Here is a 12274-nt window from a genome sequence, read left to right on the forward strand (position 1 = left end):
CTATAGTATCCAGTAATTAAGGCGCCATTAGCTTGCACAATAATATGGTCCAGATTGGCAGGATGTTATATTATTTGGTTGGCATGATGTCAGTCAGATTAGCAAGATGCCAGCAATTTTGAACTGTAATATGGTTAAAAACGGTGCAGGATTTCTAATAATGTTTAAAATCAAAATTTTGAGCAGAAAAAAAGGTATCACCCTACATAACTTTCGTCCTCCTTTATCACACACGAAATGACAAATATGGGGAGCACCCCTTTTGAAAAATGTGGAGGGATTTCAGGTGATGATAGTTTTTTAAGCGCCCCACGTCCTCTATTTAGCCCACTAAAAAAACGTGGCTTATAATTTTTTTTTTAATTGATTATTTTTTCTAAAATAAATTTGAGTCAGTTAAGTTACTTATATCGGAATTTCGATTGGCAATAACTTCTGCTTGTAACAATCATGTAACCATTGGAACTTGTATAGTCATCGGGCATAAGAGTTCCATTTGAAATCTCAGCATTTATGCCTGTCGTTAGTGAACATTTTCCCTCTCAAATTAACAGTCACGAAACTGAGCTAAGTAAAGTATGATAAAAATACTAAAAAAAAAAAAAAAAAGAAATTTATTCCATAAAATTCTCATAAATTAAAAATTTTTTTTAAAAATTTTTCAGAAATTAATAAATTTGAATTTATTTTACTCGAAAATAGCGTATAGAAACAACAGCCCGATAAAATATCAAATAAATGGGTCCACTGGTTCATAAGATATTATAACAGCCAGTTTGAAAAATGCAGGTCCGTGTATTTTCATCACATTATATATATAAAAAAAAATTCATGGAAAATTTTTTTGCAGTTTTGCGTTCCCAAATCGAAGTGTAAAAGGACTCAATCTGGCAAAAACATCTTCATCATTTTAAAGCAGAGCATTAAAGTGATATTAAAACTAAAATTAAAGAACACCATCCTCTCTCACGTTTGACCTTCGACCCTTTCAGCATTTTACAACACAAAAGATAATGCGCGAAAACTTAAATTGCGAATTTACTTCATTAGAGTGTGGCATTTTAAGTTATCTTCAGCAAAGAAAAAGAAAAAATAAGAGCCTTTTTAAAGTAAGAAACATAAAAAATATCTCGTTTCTGTCATTTAAGATGGGTCTGTTAAAAAAAAAAACCCGACAAAAATTACCCAGTTAGATGTACGTGTGAGGCAACCACGCCCTATGTCATGATAATATTAAGCATATTCACACTCGTTTGCATAGAAGGGTCAAATCGGAGTTCAAGTGGAGTTTTCTAAGAAAATGGCGATGATATTTCGTATCACTGTACATTTTTCTTTTTCTGTCTCCGATGTAGACAATTTAAAACGCAAATGAGTTTTTAAATAAATGCAGTATGACATATTCTTTTTTGTTTCTATGTGTATTATGCCTGCTGTATTTGTTGGATGAAAGCATCTTATGTCGTTAACTGAGAATGAATTGAAGCAAGTTATTTAGATTAGCCTATTAAATCTGAAAAAGGTCTTCTCAGGAATTTCCTAAGCATGATTTGGATAGTTTTAAGTATTCACATTGTACAAAGTAAGCTGTCGAACACTCTCAGGGAATTCATTCCTGCCTTGAACCTTAATATAAGCACCTCGAACCATAATATTGAACGCGCATTTTGAACAATCACATCAGTACCTTGAACCTTACAAAGAATCATAATAAGGTGCTAAATTGAACTGTGCTTCTGCTAAAGTTGAGCTATAGTATCCAGTAATTAAGACGCTCTAGCTTGCACAATAATATGGTCCAGATTGGCAGGATGTTATAGTATTTGGTTGGCATGATGTCGGTCAGATTGGCAAGATACCAGCAAATTTGAACGGTCATATGGTTCAAAATGGTGCAGGATTTCTAATAGCGTTTTAAATCAAAATTTTAAGCAGACAAAAAGGTATCATCCTACATAACTTTTATCCTCCTTTTTGGATTTTCACTTAATTATCAATCCTAATCGTTCAGAGGGTTAAACTCAAGAATGTTTATTAGCTAGTGCAAACTATTAATTAAGTTACGAAATTAGACCCTAAAATGTCCTTGAATTGAATAAAAAAGATTTTTTTTATGGATTTGGAATCTTGATCTTCACCCTAATCACCATAGATAACTTTTTTTCCTTCTCATTATTGGATTTTCACTTGCGTGCCAATCTTATTAATGGTTCAAAAAGTTAACCTTAAAAACGTTGATTAAATGATAAAATTACACTCAAAATTGTACTTTATTTGAATAAACACGCTTTTTTTTACAGATTCGTATTCGTAACCATCAAAATATGGGGAGTAACCGTAATCGGGAAAATATGGTCCAATAGTTTAGCCAGGAGAGCGGTCGAAAGTCTGAATTTCACTTTTTGCGTATTTTACCATATCTTGGGAACCTTTTAAGCGAATCAAAAACTTTTTTTACACAGTTATAAAATTATTTTATTCAAAGGTAATTAATTCCATGGAAAAAAAAATTTAATAAATTATTTATTGCTTACAACATTTTATTTAATTATGATCGAAAAATTTTTGAATTATAAGACATAGTTTTTGGCATCATTTAAAACTAAATCTATGTAACTTTAAATGACAAAAAGTAGAATTTGAAAGAAATAAAATAATTCAGAATTCGGCATTTTTGAAATTTTGTGTCTGGGTTTTTTATCTAGCTTTCAAGATGGTCCATACGCATGTGTATGTTTAGCATTTAAAATTACAACGGGAGTCCGAAAATTTCGCAAGGTTTTTGTAGTTTTATATAATTGCTTTGAACTAGTTATGAAGCGCAATTATAACTCAAGATTTCAGTAGCTAACTGTTAGCTTTTATAAACGTTTTTCGGATATTTACAACCGAATCAGTACTGAGCTTTCTATGAATAATAAACCTTTATTTTTCAACCCCATTTCAACCGGAATATTGTTTAATATTCTTTTATAAATATAACTCATAAAGAATTAAATGTCTCCTTCGTGACAATTACAGTAATTACTTGTTTTTCAATCGGCAATCTCATAACATGATTGTCAGGATTTTTTAATTTTTTTTCGCCAAATTTCCATGCAATTATCATCGTTGGCGTATATTTTTTATTTAATAAAACATTTCGCTTGCTTTTTGTCAAGGAAAAAGAGTGGCTTTTCTAAAGAGGAGAATGTATTTAGATCACGCGAGGACCTGGAACATTTAAAAGGCTTCTCCCATAATGGTCTTTTCTTAAGAATATTTTTTTTTTTATTTCAGGCTCCGTATGAAGAAAATTTGAATTATTAAAAAAAAAAAAAAAATTTGAATAGGTCTTCGTTTGATTCCTATTTATTATTCATGTATAGTGTGGGGTGAATTACTTTCTTAGAAATTTTGGATAGGTCAAGGTAAGGTTACAGTTACAGAATGATTTTAAGCGTGATCATGAATACATTATGAATGGAGGATTATATTATACTTTGTTCTAATCAGAAATAGCGGTATTAAAATATTACCTACCTTATGTTTCAAATGTTGCCAATTAGAATTTCATTTTCGAATAACATATGTTTTATTTTTTACAATTATTATTTTCAAATAATTTTTTTATGATTAAAGATGTTGTATCACGCGATTTTTCGCCAAGTCGACTTATACTGTTCTTATAGAACAGACAAATTTCGAACATATTTGTGACGTCACGGAGGTTTTTAAAATGGACTAAACGGTTTAGCGGGTGACTAAATTTTAAATGAAATTCGCCTTAAAAAAAAAAAGGAAATTATAAAAGAATAAATAAACAATAGAATAGAAATTTGAAAAAAAAATCTTGCCATTTTTTAGAAAAGCAGACTAGTAAGTATTTCATCAAACATGTAAAATGATTTGCGCTTTCATACTGGACCGACGGTAAGCCGAAATAGATTGAGGTTGAATGAATTGTGAAAACGTTGAATAGAACAATGTGGAAAGCACGCTTATGCATAATACTTGGCGAAAATCGACATGGTAAAGAAAAAAATCTCATTTTCGAAAAGGGAAAATTAAGCATTTTTTGAAAACACCCAATGATAAAAGCACCTTTAAGTGCTTTTAAAAAAAGAAAATCGAAAATAAGCACTTTTTAAAAACGCTACGCACCATAGAAAATGAATAGCGTTTGTGATCGAATTTTTTAACAGCTTCGTTCTCGCACTCGTCAAAATGACGGGTGGATGTTGTGCCCTCTATTTCTCATGCCCGTGATATTTCCTAGCTTACTCAATCTATACACCAGGTAGCAGTGCCAGACTATTTGTCTTGAGTTTATAGATAGTTTATTTTATACCAGATGTCAGCACTCATCAAACATGTAAGCTAAAAATTATTCCAAAAATTAAAAATGAGTACATATTTACACTTAGTTTTATATATTTTTGTTGAATAAAAAAAATGGGCTCTTTTATGACTACTTTATTACTTTTTTCAAAATTATACGACCATTGTGGTGTTATTGCTTGAAATGTTACTTTTATCCCTTTCTCTATCTCAGCTCGCTCAGGGGTTAGAGCTCAGGTTCGAATCCCAGCAAAAGCAGGTTGATTCAAATTAAGCTCCCGGCTCACACTGAGCACAATTCTGACTTAAAATATCCTTTAGAAGTAGATAGATCATGGGTTAGAGCCATTTTTTAGTCGGGCTTCATGGGTGACTTTCGTGGTTTTCTTCTACATGTTAACCTCAAATGCGTTCCCTCGAAAAGCTCTTAACCAAGGCTCGATTGTCTCAACCCTCAATTCAGGAGTTCCTTTGTCTTTTAGGTTGGATAAACCCAAATATGAGTCGCACTGGTTATGAAAGAAAATGAAACATTGCATTGTCTGGGTTAAAAAAAATTCTGATTAAAATAATTTTCCTTTCGAAGAAAAAATTTAGCCAACTAGGCAAGTTTTTAAAATTGTTTAATCATTTTTTTAAATACTTAAGATGTTTTTAAGTTTTAAAATCCAGTCAGCTAAAACTGTGTTTTGTGTTATTAAGCTGTAAAACCCCGTATTACCCCTTATCTGATTTTACCATAATGCTACAAAAAATGAAAAATCTTTGTTTTAAGATACACAAAATTCCCTATTTTGCAGTTACACTTTCTGTAACCGCTAACATCAATGAAAACATCCATAAAAATCATCACTCATCGCAGTTAACTTTCCCCTGATTATTGCGCAGCTAAATATAAATACACAAACGAAGAAATTCAATTTATTTTTCACTCGCTTGCGTCTGTTTTTCATTTTTCATAGTTTTCACGAGACATTTTTTTTTTTCTAAAAAGAAGGGAAAAAAAGATCTCACGTGTCCTCAACCCTAGCTGAGAACTCGAGGATGGATTTGTTCTATATTTGATCATCAGAGCAGGAGAGCAGCAAGCACTTCAAACGTGAGAATTGCAATGGTGTGTTTAATGTTAATAAGATGATACACTTGATGGTGATGAAATAGATGTTTGAGTTGCAAACTTTCTTACTTTACACGCTGAGGTTTGAAGGCGGTAAATATTTACACAAAGCCTTGCTCTTCTGTATTTTAAAAGCCACTGCCGGTTGCGGGAGAGAAAAAAGTGGTGTGCTTGAATTGGAATGTTTGTAAAGAAATTCGTCAAGTTTTATTTAATATTCGCACGTACTTAAAGATTTAGTTTAATATTTTCCCTGCGCTATATGTAATAGCTTACGACTAAAATATAAATTTATTTATGATTTTTTTTTTGTCACGAGTCTTCTACAGCGCTTTTGTAACTGTTAATTTAATATTTTTTTCTTTTGAGCTTATCATGTTATTTAAATAATAATACATTCTTTAAAAATATTTTTTGCTATAATTGTAACAGCCTAAGTTTCAACTTTAATTCCTGCCGTTAAATTTAAACAGGAGTGTTTTTGAAAGATAGTTTCGAAATAAACAGCAAACCAGTGCTCAGTAATGTTCTTAGTCACTAGAAAGCTTAACCACTTTTAACTTCTTATTCCACTCTGAGCTTTTTATTTACAAGCATGCAGATTCATAGAGATGCTACCAAAGGCGGCAGGACCCCACTGATTAATCCACTATGAAAAATTAACCAATGGAAAGGCGGAAAATTCCGTGAAGAAAAATTTAGCATTTTTTTACAATGTAGCAGAAGGCAGCAGGTTAACTTCGAAGCCCTGAGTTCAAAGCTCTGTGAAAAAGAATGAAACTTTCAGAACAATGCTGCCGAAGACAGTTGTTTTAATGTGGAACTTCGAACAGATGAGCTCGGAAAAGCAAAATAGCTCGTCACCATAGGTGGCTAGTATAAATTTAAAAATACAGGAAGTAAATAACAAAACAATCTTAAGAGTGTTTCTTTAAATAACGTCGTTTTATGATTTATTAAATAACATTTAAAATAATTTTATTATTATCAAAATAGTTTAAAAGCAAAGATTGTGAGCAACAATGTCAAAAATAATAATAATATTAAAAATAAAAAACCGTCTAAAAATACGTAAAAAATGAAGACTTGTTAAAAGTAATAAGATTTTCTGCAGAAAATTCCATATTGCCAAATTGGAGCACTGATATTGTCATGACTAAATTCGAATTATCCTTATTAATTATAAGTTTTATTACCCCTTATTAATTATAAAATTAAAAATTTTCATCGTTTGTTTCTAGACTGTTCTAAAAACAACCTTGTAAACCAAAACATGTAAAAGAAAACCATTGAGCAAAAACCACTTTAAAATAATATTGTTCGACAAAAATTTGCATTTATCTAGAAGATTTTTTCTCACCAAAATGGTTTCAAAGCAAAGAATTTAAAATAATAAACAACAACTGGTTGAAAATAGAGATAGCAACTTTAAAGCAACTGCATTTTTTTTATTATTATTGTTTGATTAAAATCTAAAACAAACACTTTACGCTCTCTTTATCTGAAACATTGTCCCAGCTTGAACAGCACAATCTGGAGCATAAAAGTTGACCAGCTCTTAATAATATAATACGACAAAAGTTAGCACGATTCCTGGTTAAAAATCAGCACACGAATAGAATTCTATCACAGTCTCAACTTCCTCCCCAACTGCAGGGAATGAAAAAATAAAAGGGGAAAAAAATTGACCGAGAACAGAAACCTGACATTGTCAATTGCCGCAGCTGACAATCACTGTCAAACTACGACTTATATTTTGGTCTGGCTGTCCTCTCTAAAGTTTTTACGCTTCATCAGAATGCAGAAAGAAAAGAAAAATCACTATTCCACATCCATTCAGGACACATAAATTTAGAATTTGAATCTGGATGTAACAAATAACAAAGCTCTGAGAAACACAGATTTAAAATTTTTGTCACTGTAAATTATAATTATCCTTTATCATTTTAAAAAATGCGCGAAGAAAAATATATGGTTGTGGTATTTGGTATCAAAATCTTATTAGTTTATAGCTTTATTAGTTCATAGAAATTTTAAAAATTAAACAAGAAATCATATTTTATTTAATCATTTGATAATTGAATTTATAAACTGGATTTACTTTTAAATTAGAATAAATTGGGTTTTGATGTTTAAAACCATCAGGGTCCACTATCATAGTTTTGGTAGATAGTATTTCATCTTTAAATAGGTTGTTTTCAGTGTTTCAATGGATAGTTTTGAAGTCTTTAAATAGAAAACTTTTAATCTTTACAGATAATTTCTAGTTATAATCTTTTAAAGCAATTAACTTTTTCATTTAAATAAATTTTTAAAAAAAAAATTAAGCTAGTACTTGTATTAACTTATTTTGGAAGGAAAACTCAATGAAACCTGCCTTTTTTTCCTTTTCAGCTTTTTTCAGGGTAGGGGAGAGTTGGATAAAACGGGATACCTCACCTAGGGACCAGACTATTGCAGCTATCTAGCGGGCGACGACAGAAACTTGTTATTTGACTGCGATTATATCATTTTCAGTACGTACCGTCTCGAGACCACTAGTTGATAGAAAGTTGTAGTTCTCAGAACTTTCTACATTTACGAGCGTTGTTTTTCACATTGTACTGCCTATATATATAGGATTACAATTCCGGTGAGTATTACATTTGATGAAGCATTTATTAACGAGTATTCTCATGTCTAGTCAATCTAATTTTTCTTTCACGTTTAGGCAGCAGCCATGTTTGCTTTGAAAAGTGTCTGAGTCTGACAAAACGGGATACTTATGAGTTGGATAAAACGGGATAGAGTTTTTTTATATCCCGTTTTATCCACCTATTTATTTGTTGGCCTAATATTTTTACTATATTATTATTACTATATTGAAAGAAATTTAAAAAAGGCTCGTACAAATACATTGACCCCTGGATTGGCAGCAGTGAAAAAGTTGGGCAGATAAGAGACAGTATTCAATGCTTAACAAGAAAAAACGCGTGAGCATGTATTAACTCTAGAAGCGAGATTATTTGGTATAACTCTAACGGACACACGAATGCTGGCATTTGAGTTAGGTGAGAGAAACAATATTAAGCATAATTTTAACACAGGGAAAAAATGGCTGGGAAGTGTTGGTTGTATTCATTTCTTGGCAGGCATGAAGAACTTAGCCTCCAAAATCCAGAACCCACGGGTATGGTCCGAGAAAAAGGGTTTATTCGCACTGCAGTTAAATAGTTTTTTGAACTTTTGAATTCTCTATTAAGCAAACATAGGATTACTCCAAATGACGACAGTGAAAATGATGGAATAAGTGTTCATGGTTGAAAACTCATAAAATCTTTAAAAACTTATGTAGCATCATTATTTTTGTGTACTTAATTATAACACAACAGTTTATATAAAAATGTTAGAAGCAGTAAAATCCCATAAATACAATTTTTAGAAATTTTGCTTTACAGTTTTCTGTCAATTAATTATATTTTTAGTTAGTTTTACACAAAAAATTAAACATTGTAAGCCCTATCCCGTTTTGTCCGACTCGTGTATGCTATAACGGGATATGTAAGAGTTTGGAAAATGATTTTTTTTCCTACTTCACAGTCATTAAAATTAGTTTAAAATATGTTTTTTCTGAGCTTCAATAAGTAATGTAGCTTTAAAGAAAAATAATGTGTCGTTCTCTTTAACAGATTTTCCCTAGTAAATAAAAACAATAATGGTATCCCGTTTTGTCCAACTTTCCCCTATATTATCTGAGAATGCATGAAATGAAGGAAATACAAGGAGGAGGGAAAAAAGAAGAACAGACGATTCAGAGAATGGGGGTGTATCTATGAATCGGCTAATCTGTGATTGGGCGAATCAGTTTGAAAATGGATAGAAACTCTTTGAAAATGTTTATTGCACGACAGTTGGAATTGACTCAAATTTTTGCATTTTATTTGTTAATATAGATCTATTTTTTTTGTCAAAATAACATTAAAAATTTCCTTTGCGCAAATAATTTATGCTAGTTTAAACTTTCATTAATTGCGGTTCTTATTTTTCTATTTATTGCACTTTTTCAAAGTAGAAATCGGTAAGATTCAATTTTTTGAAAAATTTGTTTTAATAGTGGGCACCAGCCTCTGCCAATACCTCCTAGAAAATAGAAGACCTCAGCACGGGTTACCATAAACAAGGAATTTGATTATTAAGTAGTTCAAACGTAAAGACATCTTTCGTATTTACCACCACTGCGCAACTTAGTAGCCCGAACGTAGTGACATATTTCTCATTTTTTTTCGTCCACTGCGCAGTTTAAGTTCGTTGCGTCGGACTACTAAATTGATCCGTGCTGAGGCCTTCTTTCTTCTAGGAGGTGTTGCCTCTGCTCGCTGATGCTCTCCAACTTACGAAAATTGCTTTGCTAGCCATGCTCACTCCTCTTGCTAATGAGTTAAACCCATTTGAAATAGATTCTAGCATAAAATCTTAAGAATTAAAGTCAATTAATATTAAAATTTTCAAAACTAAATTCTCATAAAAAAAATTATAATTTTTAGTCGATAATAAGTTATTGAAATAAAAAGTTTTAAATTAAAATAATGACATGGAATAGGAGAACTTGCAGACAAAAGAAAAAAAAAAAGCTATAGTTATGCTTTTAAAAAAACAACATATAGGACGACACGTCTTCTCCTATGCATTATTTCAATGTTATGTATTTCATAATTGTCTTCAACGCTTTCTTCTGCTCTTCACACACGCTTTTTATTACTGTTAAAAAGCGTAACAGCAAGATCCTTACTTATTTTTTTAATTTATAATCATAACAATGAATGTTATTATTATTATTTTACATAATTATAACTAAAACATGACATAGAATACTTCGTTTGTTGATACGAACTATTCGCTTTTAACTTTTCAATTTTTCCCAACACATAGTTCAATTTATTCAAGCTTTACGTTCTCCATGCGAGAAAAGAATTTTCATTCAGAAATTTGTAAATATGTACGAGTAGGATTTCATACTTATGACAGCTCACACTCTTGATATTTCAATTCTTTGTTGCGAACGTGAAAAAGAAATGAAGACTTCCTTTATCACCGTATATAATATATATATGCACACACAATTAATTTTATTTACTCACCATTACGAGAGTATAAATATCCGAGTGACACACAAATTGAAGTACTCCTCAATAATGATAGGGAAAATCTTGCGAAGTAAATCCGTAAAATTTCTCTTTTTAGGGAATAAGGGAAATCTTAGTGTAATTGGCTTGTTAAATACGTCCAGGGAAAAAGGCTTTCCCACGACAGTAGAAGAAGGGAAGAATGTCGATATGTTAATTAATGCATACTTGAACTAAATATATATTATATGACAGGATGTGAATATAAAAGTGTGAAAAGGAGCGTTTCGTTTTGAATAATAAATTAAGAAAAAGATTTACATAAAAGGAATAACATAAAAAGATGAGTTGAAGCTTTTTATGTTATATATATGTGTGTGTGTTTAACTTTATAATAAGCGTCTAGCTGAATATTAAATTATGGTTGATTTTGATCGTTTTATTTATTGTTGTTTTTAGAGATAAAATTGACATAAAAGTGAAATGGATCGATATACCAACCATTCTTTTTCTGTATTCAAAATATTGCAGAATTCATTTATTACCAAAGCGCACAATAGAGCATTTCTTAACTGGTGTCGGGCATTATGAGACAGGTTTCTTTTTTTTTTTTTATTTATTATTAAATATTTGTTTTTCAAAGTTGTCTTTTTTTGGAAAAAAAAGAAGTGAAAAACCCCAGACCTTCGGTTATTGATCACTAAAGGCCATCATTACTCTAGCAATGAGCTGTAACTAGTGTAACTTAGAGAACTAAAAGCATTGTTTGACTTTGTCCCAATCCCAAATCAGATAAAACAAACGAATACCGAACCTAAGGAATAATAAAAGAAACTATTTAATCTTCATCTCTGTACCTAAGATGATGTATGCACTTGTTCCTGTCTCTGAGCCTCTGAGTCTAAAGGGGTGGTCTTTTTAGAAATTGTCGCCAACAGGTGATGCTTGAACAGACAAAAACCATTAGTTTAGTATCGCCAACAGGTAATCGGGCTTGAGTGAAAAGGGCAGTTATCTCTTAAAAGGACAGTTAGAGATAATTGAAGAGCTGAACAATTTGTGTGGAGATCTTCTTTGTTATTCGTGAGAATGCTGATTCAGTGCAAGGAAAAAGTGCACCGTATCGGCTTTATTTGAGAATTTCGATGCGGTGGAATTTTGAAGACGGCGAGAAAAGGTACAAGAATTTGTCTGTGAGAAAACGGGTGCCAGTTTGACATAGCGATTGTCTAGTGATGACTTATAAATGTTTACCTGCTGGGAGCATGGAATGAGGAAGATGTTTGCCATTTTACGATTTCCGGATTGTAAAAAAGAATTCCTGGGTGAATTCTTTTTTTGCTTATTTGGTTAAACTTTTAATTCTTTTTTTTATAATAGATAAAATAAATAGAATGCAATATTGTATAAATTTCAGTTTTCAGTCAGTCATTAATTTAATAAATTATAATAATAGAGTAAAAATGTTTTAAATGGTTGCATGACATTAACAGTTTGAATTTGCTATCTTTTTTTTTAAAAAAAAAAGAAAAAAAAGATTTTCGTCCAGTCAAATAAGTGATTTGCTATAATGAGTAAAGAAATTTCCAAAATAAAACATTAGTTAAAAAAAATGTTGTCTGTAAATATTCCTTACCCTTTTTCATTTAAAATAAAATGTAACTTGTTAATAATTATATTTTAAACGGATTAAAACCAAAATGTCTTCACCTTGAACCCCATATCATGGTACAAA

The 12274-nt window shown here is 31.0% G+C and overlaps 1 long non-coding RNA gene across 1 annotated transcript in view; it reads left to right on the forward strand.

The window, feature by feature from the left end:
• The first annotated feature begins 7957 nt into the window (after window positions 1–7957).
• Window positions 7958–12274, forward strand: part of LOC122271474 (uncharacterized) — a 125260-nt gene continuing 120943 nt past the window's right edge. The window contains exon 1 of the long non-coding RNA XR_006226389.2: window positions 7958–8069. This is a non-coding gene — a long non-coding RNA (uncharacterized lncRNA). The remainder of the gene's footprint in view (window positions 8070–12274) is intronic.

The sequence above is a fragment of the Parasteatoda tepidariorum genome, chromosome 3 (genome assembly GCF_043381705.1).
Source record: "Parasteatoda tepidariorum isolate YZ-2023 chromosome 3, CAS_Ptep_4.0, whole genome shotgun sequence".
NCBI lineage: Eukaryota > Metazoa > Arthropoda > Arachnida > Araneae > Theridiidae > Parasteatoda > Parasteatoda tepidariorum.